The 15,428-nt window shown below is 39.5% G+C and overlaps 1 pseudogene; it reads left to right on the top strand.

Annotated features, from left to right (window-relative positions):
* Positions 1–6,619: 6,619 nt before the first annotated feature.
* Positions 6,620–11,740, top strand: LOC117705584 (solute carrier family 25 member 3-like; annotated as a pseudogene).
* Positions 11,741–15,428: the final 3,688 nt, after the last annotated feature.

Genomic DNA, 15,428 nt, shown 5'->3' with positions numbered 1-15,428 from the left:
AAGGTAGTTAAAGAGGTTCTTTCAAAGTTCATCGATTACATTCCTTTATTCAAAACCCTCCAAAGCCTTATACTTACTGAGACCTACAAGGTCCTCCTGGACCAGTTCCCACTTACCTCTGACATCCACTCCATCTTCCCTTCATTTATTTCTATCAACCAAGCCTCCTCCTCTTCCTTGCAAACGTACTACGCAAGTTTCTTCCTGGGGTCTTTTCATTTGTTCTGTCTGGAATGCATTGTCTCAGAGCTCTCTGTATGTCCTTGATAGGTAGTGAGTGACATAAACATCTTACATATGCTAGCTCTCTGTAGCTGAAGACTATTGTAGTCATGGATTCAGCCAAGGGTGTGTCAAAATATTTTTTTACATTGTTTCTGATGACTGTATCTGGAGTTTTTTTCCCTCGTTGTTATTGTCTAAACCATATAGAAGAATAACTAGACATAATGCTTTTATATTGTGTTAGGTGATATGCCATTTAGTGATCATTGGAAAGTGTGGGAAGATGTTTTTAAGTTTTTTATATATGGTATAGTGGGTCAGGTTATCTTCCTGCCCCTGCTTTTGAAATAGCTGGAACTATAGGCACACCTAACTGAGTGTTGTGCCCGCTTAAGTTTCTCCCCCAAGGCAACATCTCCTTTCAGCTGCTTTCTTTCCTCACTTCTACAGGCTGATAAACTCCACTAAGGCAGGGATTAAATTTGTTTACTATTATATTCTCAGAACCTGAACTATGCACTTAAAAACAATAGTGTTTGCCGATACTTGTTGACTGATCAGTTAATAAATTCAAAATTGTCCAAAAATAGGGTTTGCCACCTTGATTGACATTATCAAGGTTTTCTAATATTTTCAGAATGTATAAAATGGACCTAACATTCTACGAGCTGTACAGAACTAGAGAGCAATAAGATAGAGCCAGAGACACATGTCAGAGGCAATGGTCTTGAATCTGTTTTGTAATGGCTATTTATTTTGGATATTAGAATGGAATTAAAGATAAAATCTCACCCAGGTGTGGCGGCACATACCTTTGAACCCAACACTTGGGAAGCAGGTGGATCTCTGTGAGTTCCATGCCAGTCTGGTCTACATAGTGAGTTCCAGGATAGCCAGAGCTGCAAAGTGAGACCCTGTCTAAAACAAACAAACAAACAAACAATCCAACAAACAAAATCTCTATGTGCATGTGTGTAGGTGCATGTTGTCTAGAGAGCCCTGCGGATGTTAGGTGTTGGTCTTTGCTTTCTTCATTTCCAAGCAAGGACTCTTTGATATATATATATATTTTTTTTCTGCTGTAAGGCTAGCTGGCCCAGGAGCTTCTGGGCAATCTCCTTGTTTCTACCTTCCTTCATACTACAAACACATTTTTTAGTATGTCTTCTTATGTGAGTTCAGAGTCTTCAAATTAAGGTCTTCATCATGTGACAAACATTTAACCTACTGAGCCATCTCCCCAGCTTTTAGCACAGACATTGTGGTTGTGTTTCAGGATTACAATATTAACTTAAAGATTGCCTACAAAGTTAGCCTAGTGTTATGGTTATTCTTGGTTGTCAATTTGACCACATCTGGAATTAACTATTACTCAGAAATGGAGAGGCACACCTATAAAGGATTTTTGCTTAATATGAAGTGGGACGATCCACTTCTAATTCAGCTCTTCGAGATAGAAAGACACACCTCCAATACAGAACTTTTGAGGTGGGGAGATCCATTTCTAATCTGGGTTATGGCTTCTGCTGGGAGCCTGTATAAAGGATATAGAAGAAGGAAGCATTGTTTCTTTGCTTGGTTGCTCTCTCCTTTTAAGCTTGTCCATTCCTTCACTTTGGAATTCCAGCATATGCTGAAGACCAGCTGAGACATCTAGCTTTGAGGCATGAATGTGTTCAGAGGCAGCCATTGCTGGATTAGCTGGACCACAGTCTATAAGTCATTCTAATAAATTACACACACACACACACACACACACACACACACTACATATATGTGTGTATATATCAACTCACTTAATGCTACAGTTGGCATGTCTTCTGCATCACCTCAGTGCTATTGTGCAGTCACAGTGAGGTCTTTAAGAAGTGACAAGTTTAAGTGTCACATTAGTAAAGATTATATGCATTATATGTATCATGTATTATGTATTATATATTTATTATATAATATATTATATATGTTATATGATATATGTTATGTTATGTGTTATTCATATATATATTATATATGAATATATACTACATACATATATTAATTTATTCTATAGATTTTGTTACTCTAGAGAACCCTAACTGATGACACCTGGTTTTAAACATTTAAGTGACATAAAACAAAGAATAGATGTGATGGTAACAATATCCCAGCTTTGGATTCAAAGAATCTATGAAAGGACATGGCCAAAAGATGAGTGTCCTTCTGACTGCAGAGTCCACCATTTATCTTTTAGACCCCATGCTCTAGTCCCTGAAAGATCACTCATTCTCCCAACCTTTCCTCAATCTCTCAAATTGTTTTCTATTTGGGGATTTTCTTCAACTCTATGCTGCCTACAGTTTGACCTTTGCCTTTGGTATTTATTTTGCCTAGTGCCAGTTTTGAACCCCAAAAAATCTGAGCACAGATTGTTTCTGCTGACTCAGATTTAAGTGGGATGCATCAAATACCAACTCACTCAGTGCTACAGTTGGCATGTCTTCTGTATCAGCCCAGTGTTGTTGTGCAGTCACAGTGAGGTCTTTAAGAAGTGACAAGTGTTAAGTGTCATCTGAGTAAAGGTTGTTATTATCAATCAGATATGCTTATTTTCATAATCTATAGTTTTAGGCTGTAGTATAAATTAACTTGAAGCCAGTGAATCAACTAGAATAAACTGATTACTGTGCTCATGGTGGGGGACTATTTGGATGGTGGGATATGAAAAATGCTAAATGTTGAGTGATGTGTAGTCTCCATGAATTTGAAATTAAACAGGGTAACAATTATAATACACTGTTACTGGAAATAGTTATAATACAGTGTTACTGATTAGATTGGATTATAAATGATGTATTCAGAATGGCTGAGTCATTACCAACTGTTGTGTGAAAAAGTAAGGAAAAAAGTTGGAAATACTCTGAAACACAGTAGAGACCAAGAAAGACAGAAGCATGCATGGATATTATACAATACCAGTATTCTACATCAAATATCCATTATACTTAGGATTTAAAGTGCAAAGCACTCCTTTTATAAAAACAACCCCAGAGAAATGCCCTTGCTGGTGACTGTCATCTGACCTAGATGAAATACTTCTCATGTTCCACTTCTGCAGATCAGAAAGAAACGTCTCAACATCTGACTCACATGTTGTGAAACTCAAACAGGATAGCATGTCTAGTCTGGAGAGAAACCTCCTAATCTGAAGAGAAGCATATGTGCTTTAGACTTTTGATGTCTGAGCACAGCTACATAGATGAAGGGTACTGTGCTGCAGAGAGATTTCTGCTTTGGGCATCTCTAGACATTAGACACAATCATGTTTTATTTGTTTATTGGATGATGATGCTTGACCAGATACTCACATCTAACCCTCAAAGATAAAAGCCTAGAATAAGGGAAGTATTATTGGTGTCAACAGGAAACTAATTGGTTTTCTTGGCAAATGTTAGTCCTCAAATGGCTGCTTCTGGAACACTGCCGTGTAAGTGCGTAACACCTGGATTCTGAATTGTCTACTCTGGATTCTATCCCTGTCACTCTGCTGCATTCTAATTACTTAATGCATTTGCCTCTATTTTTTGTAATTGTTTCCGTTCTGCAATCTGGGCAGATGTCTTCCACTCAACTCAGGTAGGGAACAGGCCCACCCACCCCAGGAACCTCAACTTTGTTGGTGGAACTTTAATTTGCACATCTTTGAGTCTTGAATATGCATGTTTTCTAGAGAATCAGATAGAGTAGTTGAGATTCATTCTGCTATAAACGAGATCTCACTGAACCACAACATTTGTGTTCTTAAAAGCTATGTTGTACTTCCTTGATTGTTGTAATTGCCTGCCCACACTTGATGGAGGAACCAAGTAAATAATACGAGAGACTGTGCATGACTAGTGGTCCCCGAAGACATCGATGTGAATATATGTTTCAGACATTTCAAGGCTTTAAAAGCAACATTCCAACAGTCTTTATAGTGGCAAGTTGGAGGTTATTGGTTCTACTGTTGTGCACAAAAAAAGGTGAGAACACTGACTCATGGAAAGGGGACGTAGACCTCCTGTTCCAAGTGTGTTGTGAAGGCATGGCAAGTCCTCAACCATAGGAAATGTCAGCTTCATGGTAATGTACATGTAACGTTCTTTTCTCTGATAATATTGAGTCATAGGATGTTAATGTGGGCAAGATAATGGTCTTGGATGCTCTTGACTCTTCTCACCCTTAAACAAATCTTTTCTATTGAAGATTCTCTCTCTCCTTTTCTCTCTCCTCCCTCCCTCTCTTTCTTTCTCCTTCCTTCCCCTTCTTGTTACCTAGAGATATTTGGGGTACTTTGGGGGTGACTCTCTCTACTTTCCTTTTTTTTATATATATATATCTCTTAATAGACATATTTGTTTCCTGAGCAAAGTGTCTAAACAGATTCATAGCAAAATACTGGCAAATGAATTTACTCATTGCCAAGGAGAAGTTGACAAGTTCTGAAGCTTTCGGTGGCATGTTTCATGGGTGACTGGAGAAGGGTAGATGAGCCTCAGCTCTCCAAATGTCAGGACAATGTGATTTCGTCTAATTATAAGCTCATCCTGGTGTGCCAAGAGAATGAACTCAGTGGGTGGACACAGCTAACTGTGTTCACAGGGACACGGTGATTGTGAAGCTCCCTAACAATGCAGCGGAAATCTCATCCCAGGCTCTGGTAGTAACAGATGACAGTGGGCGGGAAGTTGAAGAGACTTATCCAAATTTGTCCAGATTTTTAATATGTTACATTCAAGCCAGGCTTTATCAGAACTGCCTGGACTTGTTGGGTTACTAGTGGATAAAAATAAGTTTTATTGGACACTTGGTCATTTTAATCGATCTTGAAGATTTTTCTTGTGTGTCAATCACTGAAGAGGAAAGTGTTGGTCACAGCTGATATTAGCAACACATGGCTTTACTCTAAAGGGTCATCACTATAGGTGACTGACCAGTAAAAGCACCCTTTTTATTATGTCTAACTTATTATCCTAACATATTATTTCTAAAACTAATTTCTAATTTAAAAGTTTAAAAAAATGAAAATATAGACACATAGTCTCCCCAGCACCAGTGAGAATCTTGATATAGTTGGCACTACTTTTTTCACTAAGTAATGTCACATACGCATACATAGGATAATGGAACCCAGTGTCCAGGGGACCTGATTGTTGAGTGAAATAAATTTAGCATTCTTGTAACAATGTGATTTTCATTACTGTTTTGGACTCTTTAAATATGGTGACAGGCCTTTATCTCTCTGAAGGTCCACTCTGGGGAATATTGGACTTTTGTCAGATAGAAGTTACAGGAATTTAGAGATTAAAAAGCTTCCTAGAAGCTATCAAAGTACTCCTCTGGGAATAGTATCCTCCAAAGAGCTCTTCAGTTACAGTTAGGAGTGAGAAGGGCAGGTTAAGGAATAAAAGCCAATCCAGCCTTTAGGATTCTGAATCTAAGTAGGACATAGCATGTGAACATCGCTGCAAAGATTGCTATCTGATGGGCTGAGGAGATGACTCAGTGGTTAAGAGCACATGCTGCTTATGCAGAAGTCACAGGTTCACTGAGCAGATCCCGGGCAGGCAGCAGCTCTCACAGAACCCAGAGGAAACTGGCCTCCCAGGAGCTCTAACCAGGCAGTATATTAGATAAGCAGACAGCAACGCCCGCCCCAAACAGGGAGTAACCGGGACCCACTAGGACCCAGGAAGTCACTCTTGGCCCGGAGCACTGAGCAGATCTTGGACCCTAACATTTCCTGTCTGCCCCTGAGCACTGAGCAGATTTTGGGCCCCAGCTCTAACCTCAGTAGTAACACCCACCCCACACAGTTCTGATGCAATTGGAAAGACATACTCCACTTAGAGACAGGGCAGATAGCACTAAGGAGATCCAGATGGTGAAAGGCAAACGCAAGAATATAAGCATGAGCAACCCAGGGTACTTGGCATCATTTGAACCTACTTCTCCCACAAAAGAAAGTCCTGAATTCCCCATATCACTAGGAAAGCAAGATTCAGATTTAAAATCATTTCTAATGATGATGATAGAGGACTTTAAGAAGGATATAAATAACACTCTCAAAGAATTTGAGGAGAACACAGGTAAACAGGAAGAAGCCCTTAAAGAGGAAACACAAAAATCCCTTAAAGAATTACAAGAGAACACAACAAAACAGGTGAAGGAGTTGAACAAAATCATTCAGGACATAAAAATGGAAGTAGAAACAATAAAGAAATCACAAAGGGAGACTACCCTCAAGATAGAAAACCTAGAAAAGAAATCGGGAATCATAGACACAAGTATCACCAACAGAATACAAGAGATAGAAGAGAAGAGAGAATCTCAGGTGCAGAAGATACCATAAAAAATATTGACACAGCTGTCAAAGAAAATGCAAAATGCAAAAAGTTCTTAACACAAAACATCCAGCAAACCCAGGACACAATAAGAAGACCAAACCTAAGGATAATATGTATAGATGAGAGTGAATATTCCCAACTTAAAGGGCTAATAAATATCTTCAACAAAATTATAGAAGAAAACTTCCCTAATCTAGAGAATGAGATGCCCATAAACATACAAGACGCCTACAGAACACCAAATAGACTAGACCAGAAAAGAAATATCTCCCATGACATAATAATCAAAACACCAAGTGCACAAAACAATGAAAGAATATTAAATGAAGTAAAAGAAAAAGGTCAAGTAACATATGAAGGCAGACCTATCAGAATTACACCAGACTTCTCACCAGATACTATAAAAGCTAGAAGATTCTGAACAGATGTCATACAGACCCTAAGAGAACACAAATACCAGTTCAGGCTACTATGGCCAGCAATACTCTCAATTAACATAGATGGAGAAACCAAGATATTCCACGACAAAACCAAATTCACACAATATCTTTCCACAAACCCAGCATTACAAAGGATAATAGCGGGAAAGCTCCAATACAAGGAGGGAAATTATACCCTAGAAAGAGCAAGAAAGTAATCCTCTTCCAAAAAATCCCAAAGAAGATAGCCACACAAAGATAATTCCACCTCTAATAACAAAAATAACAGGAAGCAATAGCCACCGTTCCTTAATATCTTTTAACATCAATGGACTCAATTCTCCAATTAAAAGACATAGGCTAATGGACTGGATACATAAACAGGACCCAGCATTTTGCTGCATACAGGAAACCCACCTCAGTGACAAAGACAGACTCTACCTTAGAGTAAAAGGCTGGAAAACAAATTTTCAAGTAAATGGTCCTAAGAAACAAGCTTGAGTACCCATTCTAAAATCTCCAGCCCGAGAACACAAAGGGAGGGACTCATGGTTCCACCTGTATAGGTAGTTGAGGGTGGCCTTGCCAGGCATCAGTGGAAGTGGATGGTCTTGGTGCCTGAACGTTTGGATTCCCTAGTGTTGGGGAATTCTGAGGGCAGGGAGGTGGGAATTAGAGGATGGTAAGAGTACACCCTCATAGTAATAGGCGGAGGTGGAATGGGGCAAGGGGTTAGGCATCAGTGGAAGTGGAGGGCCTTGGTGCCTGAAAGTTTGGATTCCCTAGTGTTGAGGAATTCAAGAGCAGGGAGGCAGGAATGGGAGGATGATGGGAGCACACCCTCATAGAAATTCTCAGAATTATATGGATTAGACATGACAGAGGCAGGTCACCAGAAGACTATATTCCAGAATTCAAACAAAACATTATCTTGATACTAAAATTTGTTTTGAGAATTGTATATTGCAGAATACATAGCCTTGGTATATCTACTCATCAAGCAAGCTGAGCAGACCTGCTCGAACCTCTGATGTCCTGGAATTCCAGCTGGATGCAGTGAAGACACAGTGTCAGAGGCTTATCAATTTACTCTTCCCCCTGCCCCTCTTCTAATATCTCAACACCCATAATCAGCTTGAAGAAGTTAATGAAGAGTCAGTGACCCTATTCCCTGGGCTTGGGGGCTGAGATGGTTAATATTGGGCTGTCTTTCTAGGGAAAAGTAGTGGTTTTGTTGGAACAGGGAGAATTAGCTAGGATTTATTGTATAACCATAACCTATTGGTAGAAATATGTATAATTGTTATTAAGATGAAGCTATAATTTCTTAAATGGTACAAAATTTACTTTGATTTCAAATTTAAGGTTTTCATTGTTACAAGCTTCATATTGATATAAAAGTGAGATTAATATTGTTACTCTCATAGGCATTGTGCCTATATAACACATTTAGGAATACAAGGCTTAGACCCAGTCCTTCTTTGACTTTTTAAAACTGATTTGAGATGGTTAGCCTGTTAGTTAAGTGCCTATAGAAAATTCATGGCTTTGAATTTATTGTTAGGGTGTTTTCTATATTTTATTTAGAAATAGCTGAGAGGAGTTAACAGATAACAGTCCAGATTATCTTACATGCATAGATGGTTTTCAAAACATCAGATGTCCACAGAACTGATGTTACAAACATTTCTGTATTAATGTTCCTTTTGATTAGAGACCTGTCTGCTCCTGACAGCTTCCTGTCTTGGATTCTAAGAAGAAATTGAGCATCTTTGGAGCTACTCCAGTTGTGGTGAGACAGCCACTAGGCATGAATTGCCTCTTTTCATCTACAGATAAATCACTGTCCAGAAAAGGACACACTTGCAGAATAGTCGACTGATTACATCTGCCAAGACAGAGTAATCAGCTCTTAATAATTCTGCAGCACTAAGGTCTGTCAGATGATCCTGGGCCAGAAGGCTGAAGATCGGATGCTCCAACATTTTGTAGTATAGAGAGTGTCCAGGTGTTCAGTGGTTTCTATAAATTAGCTAAGTTTTAGAAGCTATGTTTTGTGCTCCCTATAATTTCAGTTAACTCAGTCATTCTGGATTTCTGAAGAGTTGAAAACTTATAGTCTCATAGCCAATCCTGTCTATTTACTTTGAGAGAAAAGATTTGAGAGGATGGTTTTCAGCTGATATTCATTATAATGCCAAGAAAAAAAAAAAAAAGCCAGATTCAGAATTAAGTCTCTTAGTTAGGAGAAATGACAGAGGTTCTTGTTAGTCAACAAAATGACAGACTGGGTATTAGGTCTATCTTGTACCTTACTGACACAAATTGGTATAGTTATGCTCTAACTGTATTCTGAGAGAAAAGTTTTATTTTAACAGGAAGGGTGATATGTAGGAGGAGCTAAGCTGGGAGGAGTATGGAGAGGAAGAGGAGGAGTAAGAAGAGGAGGAGGAGAAAGAGAGGAGGAGCTAGGTGATGTGTGTGTGTGTGTGTGTGTGTGTGTGTGTGTGTGAGAGAGAGAGAGAGAGAGAGAGAGAGAGAGAGAGAGAGAGAGAGAGAGAAACATGGAGGCAAATGTTTGAGTGTTTCTGCCAGTCAAAGATAGTTGATATATCTAGGTTGGGTATTGGGTTACACTTCTGATTGATATTACCAAATTATTCTGATTGAGCATTACCAAACTTATAAAGCCTTTGATTAACAGTAAAAAAAAAAAAAAACGTGTATAAGAGCAAAAAGGAGAAGGGGGCATGGGTTAAGGTTTTTCTAAGGAGGGGAAATTGGGAGAGGGAACGGCATCTGAAATGTAAATAAAATATCCAATAAAAAAGAGAAGTCACAGGTTCCCTTTACAGTGGTCACATGGCTATTTAAATGCATTTCAAGTCTAGTTCCAAAGGATGCCATTCTCTCTGCTGGCCTCTATGAGTACAGCATACACATGATGCACCGCTATATGTAGGCAAAAACACCCAATAAATAAGAAATAAATCATAAACAATAATAGGCAGTTGCCCACTCTTACTTGTCAAATCTGTGTGTGTATGTCTTACAGACATGGCAATTTAGTCAACATGACTATTTTAGTCATTACTGTTAAAAATAATAATAGCAATGGAAACTCACCATTTATTAGGAACATACGATTTGTAGTTATTTGTTTTGTGAATCCTACATCTATACTTTTATTTAAGTCACTCTGAAATCCAGCATAGACTGAAGCAGCAAATTTGGTCAGAATGAGGCTTTGCAGAAAGGGTAAGACAGGGTTGTGATGTTCACATATGCAACATTGTTTCAAATAGTTTAGGTTAAAGTCACACTCTTTCAACAGGATGACATTTGGCCTCTTTATGAGCTCATGACATTTGGCCCATGAGCTGCATGCTGCCTTGTGGATCGAGCAGTTTGGTGTTTTCCATAGCAGGCAAGAGGATGTTCTCATCACTGGCACACCTGGTGGGTAGGAACACCTTTCAAGCCCCACACCCGCAGCTGGTATATACTGGGCTCTTGGGTCCCTTGCAGCACCCTGGGCCTGCCCTGATGTTCCTTCCATCTGGCAGCCTCTGCCTTGAAAGGGTACAGCTGTGAATTCGGCTCCACGGAGTATCATGTGCTGTGTGGTTTTGATGGGGTCTTAAATTGTGGGCTGATGAACACTGCTATTGTTCCTCTAGATTTTATAAAATGCCTCATGCAGGTGGACTCTCAAAAGTATAAGGACATATTAAATAGATTCTGTTACACCAAAAGAAGATAGTATTCATGGTTTGGCTAAAGTACCAGTGTTGGGGATTGGTTCTAACACTTTGAGTGAATCCGGCCTCTAAAATGGGGAATCTGAGTATCCAAACACTGAAAGTCCTTGTCCCCAGTTGGTTTTTGATCCATCAGTAAGTAGCCAGTGGCTAATGGCTGGGCAGGTAGATTGACGTGGGACCTTTGGATTTGTCGGGGCTAGGAACTGGAAGGGAGGACAGGGGGATTGCCATGATTTGGAGGGAGATAGATCAGATTTAGAGCTGCCAAAGGAAAATCGTCTGAAATGTAGGTGAGAAGGAACGCAGCCCCCAGAAGGGCTGCCCGGAAGCATCTTGGGAACTACCCAGAAGAAGCCAGGGCAACAAAGATAAAATATAGAATTAAGGAGTGTTAAGCCAGGATTACAGGAGGGAAATGTGTGCTAGCTTTGAGGAGGATTAGAATTGCCCAACCTTTGAGCTAGTCAAGCCATTTAAAATTAACTGGCGAGCACGCACGCACGTGTGTGTGTGTGTGTGTGTGTGTGTGTGTGTGTGTGTGTGTGTGTGTGGTGTCTTTCATGCCCTGCCCACCTCCAGCACAAAGTGGCATAGCTGATTTGCTGCTAGAGACCAGCCAGCTTTGATTGACTATTCCATGCAAGGGCTCTGTGAATTCAACTTTTATGAAGTCCTCAAAGCTGTATATACCAACATGCTTGGTGAGGAAAACACCTATCTGTGGCACACAGCAATATATTACTGCTTCTGACAGTGCTGGGTTTTGTGCTGACACTGCTCTGGCTCCTATGGAAGCTGCTGAAGCTGGATTCAAACTCAGCCTGGCTATGTCAACACATTGAGGAAAGCCATTCCCTAAATGTAGAGAGAAAGGGGCTTAAGTGCATTCTACAAGGGCATTGCTCCTCTGTGGATGAGACAGAGTCCATCCACCATGATGAAATTCTGTGGTCCATCTATGACTCTCTGAAGAAGCAGCTTGGGTTAACTGAGTAGACATATGAAAGTAACATGGACTGAATCTGCTTGTTGATCAGTGGTGAAGAAAGCACAAATGAACTTTCATAGACTTGATGTGTAGAAAATCATCTGTTCCTGATATTTTTACTATACTACCTTCAGGCCTCAAGGCAATGAGATGGGCATGATAAAGACACCAGAAGTCTTTCTCTGGCCTCTGCATGTGACTGCATGTGTGTGCTTACATGGTCATAAGCATGTACCACACAGCCCAACACACACACACACACACACACATACACACACACACACACACAAACACACATATACACTTTGATGTTGGACATTATATGTACATTTAAACACATATTATATCTTATATAATTAATACTATTTAATTTGCATTGAAGTCACATATGCTAATTAATGTAGCCATTAGTTTCTTGTCTTCAAATTAAATGAATCATTCATCTGTTGCTTTGGTCCAGTTTAATATTGAATATGACCAAATAGTTGTGCCTGCTATTGTGCTGGGAATTGTATGTTTTCTTCCTCCTCCTCCTCTTCTCCTCCTCCTCCATCATCGTCATCATTGTCATCATCGTCATCATCGTCATCATCATCATTTGTGTGTGTGTGTGTGTGTGCTCGTGTGCATGTAAAATATGTTTGAGCATGGGCAAGCACAGGGCCAGGGTGCTTGTGTTTAGGTTTGAGAATAGAATTTTGGAGTTGGTTCTGTTCCATCCAGAGGTGAAACTCAGGCTGTCTGGTTGGCAAAGCAAGCACTCACTGGCTTTGAGATCTCAAAGGTCTCGGAACTGTCATAGATGTTAGTGGAAAACCTCAGCTTCCATAGTCTGCAGGCAGAAAGGGACGCTTACAGGATAACAATGACCCAAGGTACACAACTGTGCTGTCCCTGACAGCATTTGAACTCTAATCCAATGCTGCTGTCAAACCTTGGCACTTCTAAAGAGAGAGAGGGATCTTGGAAATGGAGGAATATTGTGTAGTCCTTAATAAAATAACTCACCTAAAAATAACTTCTGCTTCCTTTTGGGCAAGTTGTATAAGCCACCAGAGAAAAGAACTTGTTCCAAACTGGAACTAGCAACCTATTTGTTGTGGAAACGGCTATCCTAATGTTTTAATACTGTCTGTGTACTGACTGGCAGTAGACTAAAACACACCCGAAATAACTCCTTTTTAAAAAATCGAGCATGCAAGTTTACTAGGAGAAAAGCACTTGTCAAATCTATATACACTGCAGCCATGTGGTAGAATCACACAGATGTCAGTGGAGGACCCCAGCTTTCACAGTCTGCAGGTACAGAAGGGTAAACTCACAGGATAATAATGACCCCAAGGCACACAATTTTGCTCTCTCGGAGGGCATTTGAAGTCAAATCCAACGCTGTTGTCAAACTTCTGCACTTCTAAAGAGGGAGGGATGTTGGAAATGGAAGAATCACTGTGCATTTTTGTATTTGATGATGTAAGTGATGCCCTAGAGATAAGGATGTTAAATGAAAGACTCATGGCATGGCTTCTCTGAAAGGAAACAGGAATTAGATGGGCATCCTTATGATATGTACACATGGGTGAATCAGAGAGGTGGTGTGTTGTAGGGCCTCCCACTGTGCATTCTGGAGCTGGACTCCCGGTTAATGCTCAGCTTGGTGATCTAACTTCTGACTAGAAGGTCACAAGAAAGGTTTACAAGAAAATTCTTTTAGTTTTTTTTTTTTTTTTTAATTAAGAAAATTGAGAACTAACTAGCTTTGATACTTCTCAGAGTATATAAAATGAGCAGCATCTCAAAGGCAATCTACTGGCCAGGCAGCAACTCTCCTTTTCAATAGCTTAGTGTCCCTATACTTAGATGCCAGCCTCTAGCTTCCTGAACTCTTGGAGGTGTGGATACACTGTCTCACTGTCACTGAATGTATTTAGATGCATGAATTTCAGATTGTTTTCTTTTAAATTAAAGTGCAATGTTTGTTGTTCACAATAGAGTCTGTAATTCCAGGGGCTAATGAAGCACAGTGTCTTCAGGGGTCTTTAATAATCACTCTGCTTACTTGGTGAGTCAGCAAGGCCATTTATTGATTTAGAAATATTCACATGGATTATCAAAGGAATGTTACTTTATTATTTGTGAGGAGATCAAGGGAGTGATTCTGTCTTTTACCATATGTGGAAGTATTACTAAGAAAGAGGGTGAGGTGGATGGAAACAGAGCTGGGGGTAAGTACACAGTTCCAGCAAGAGAGAGAGAGAGAGAGAGAGAGAGAGAGAGAGAGAGAGAGAGAGAGAGAGAGAGAGAAAGAGAGAGAGAGAATATGAATTCAGGTGACTGATACCACTTTTTAATAGTACATGCTGGGGGGAAAAAGACAATACAAAAATTTTAAAAAGTGTTTCTGTATTAATTTTTCTCCATTTGTACTTTTATTTGATGAGATTGTTTTAGGAACAGATGATTATTTTTATAATAATGTTTACTTATTTAGTAGCTACCTAAAGTTTATATGGATTGGATCATATAGAGCTAGCCTCTATTCTTCTTATAGGTAAAGCCATTTACTGAATTAGGAGTGTTTAAGTGGATTATCAAAGAAACATTTTACTCTCTGAGAAGGTCAAAATAGTGATTATGTCTTTAAGTGTTCTTAGGAAAGCAAATGAGAGGTTTGGAAGAAGTCAGGGCTGGTGGGGCACTTCCTTCTTACTTCTGATCGCCTTAGGCCTTGGGGGAGCTGCCCCAGCCCCCACTGTTGCAAGTGACTGGAGTCACTTCTGATTGGACTGACAATCAAGCTGCTTCTTTTGTTATTGGTCTCGGTGGGAGGCAAACAGGATGCTGTTTTCTGGAACTTTCATCAAAGCAGCATATTTCTGGGCTGAGTCACCTTGTGCTGTCTGTGACCTCTGCCCCAGCTCCCCTTTCCCAGTACCTGCTCATCAGTTGATTTTTCTCCAGGTGTTTTCCTGGATCCCTCCAGTATATTCAGTTCAGTTTTGAATCCACATAGAGTTGGGGTTTGGGATGGTTATTCTTAAATAAGCCTATTTTATGTTGGGTGTTGTGCATATTGCATCTGGAAAAAAAATGAGTGTTTTAACATAAACTACGAGTTGTTTTAAAGAAAAGATATAAATAAATAAATAAATAAATAAACAAACAAATGTGTAGGTGGTATGCAGGCTTGGTAAAAACTGAGGTTTGGCTAATGGCTGGGGAAAGACCACTATAAACCTGCCATGAACACTAAGCTTCCCTGGGTACATTCAGTGTTTCAGATTGGAATATCTTGAAGATACTCCAATTAATGGAGTTAATTTGATGTTCCCATTAATGGGAACATCAAAGGAGGATATCCTTGGGCTGGTCTCATTAACAGGAAAAAATAAAGACTTGGAAAAGATAATATGCTATTAATTTATACATGGGTGTAAAGGTCTAAGGCAAATGACTTTGGGAAGGAAATAGTATTATTTTCCTTTGGTCCAGATCAGGGCTTTTCACCTAAAACTGTTTACTATCTAAATCAAAGACTCATTTTTTAAAAAAATAAATCCAATAAGAGCATTTTATTTATTTTTGGTATTATTTCTCCAACTAATAAAAACCGACAGTATAAATCCTTTTCAACCAAATTAAGAATCAGTGTTGGAAATGGCTGCTAACCAGA

The sequence above is a fragment of the Arvicanthis niloticus genome, chromosome 3 (assembly GCF_011762505.2).
Source record: "Arvicanthis niloticus isolate mArvNil1 chromosome 3, mArvNil1.pat.X, whole genome shotgun sequence".
NCBI classification, from domain to species: domain Eukaryota; kingdom Metazoa; phylum Chordata; class Mammalia; order Rodentia; family Muridae; genus Arvicanthis; species Arvicanthis niloticus.
The sequence above is the reverse complement of the archived record's forward strand: the minus strand, read 5'-3'. Positions and strand labels throughout refer to the sequence as shown.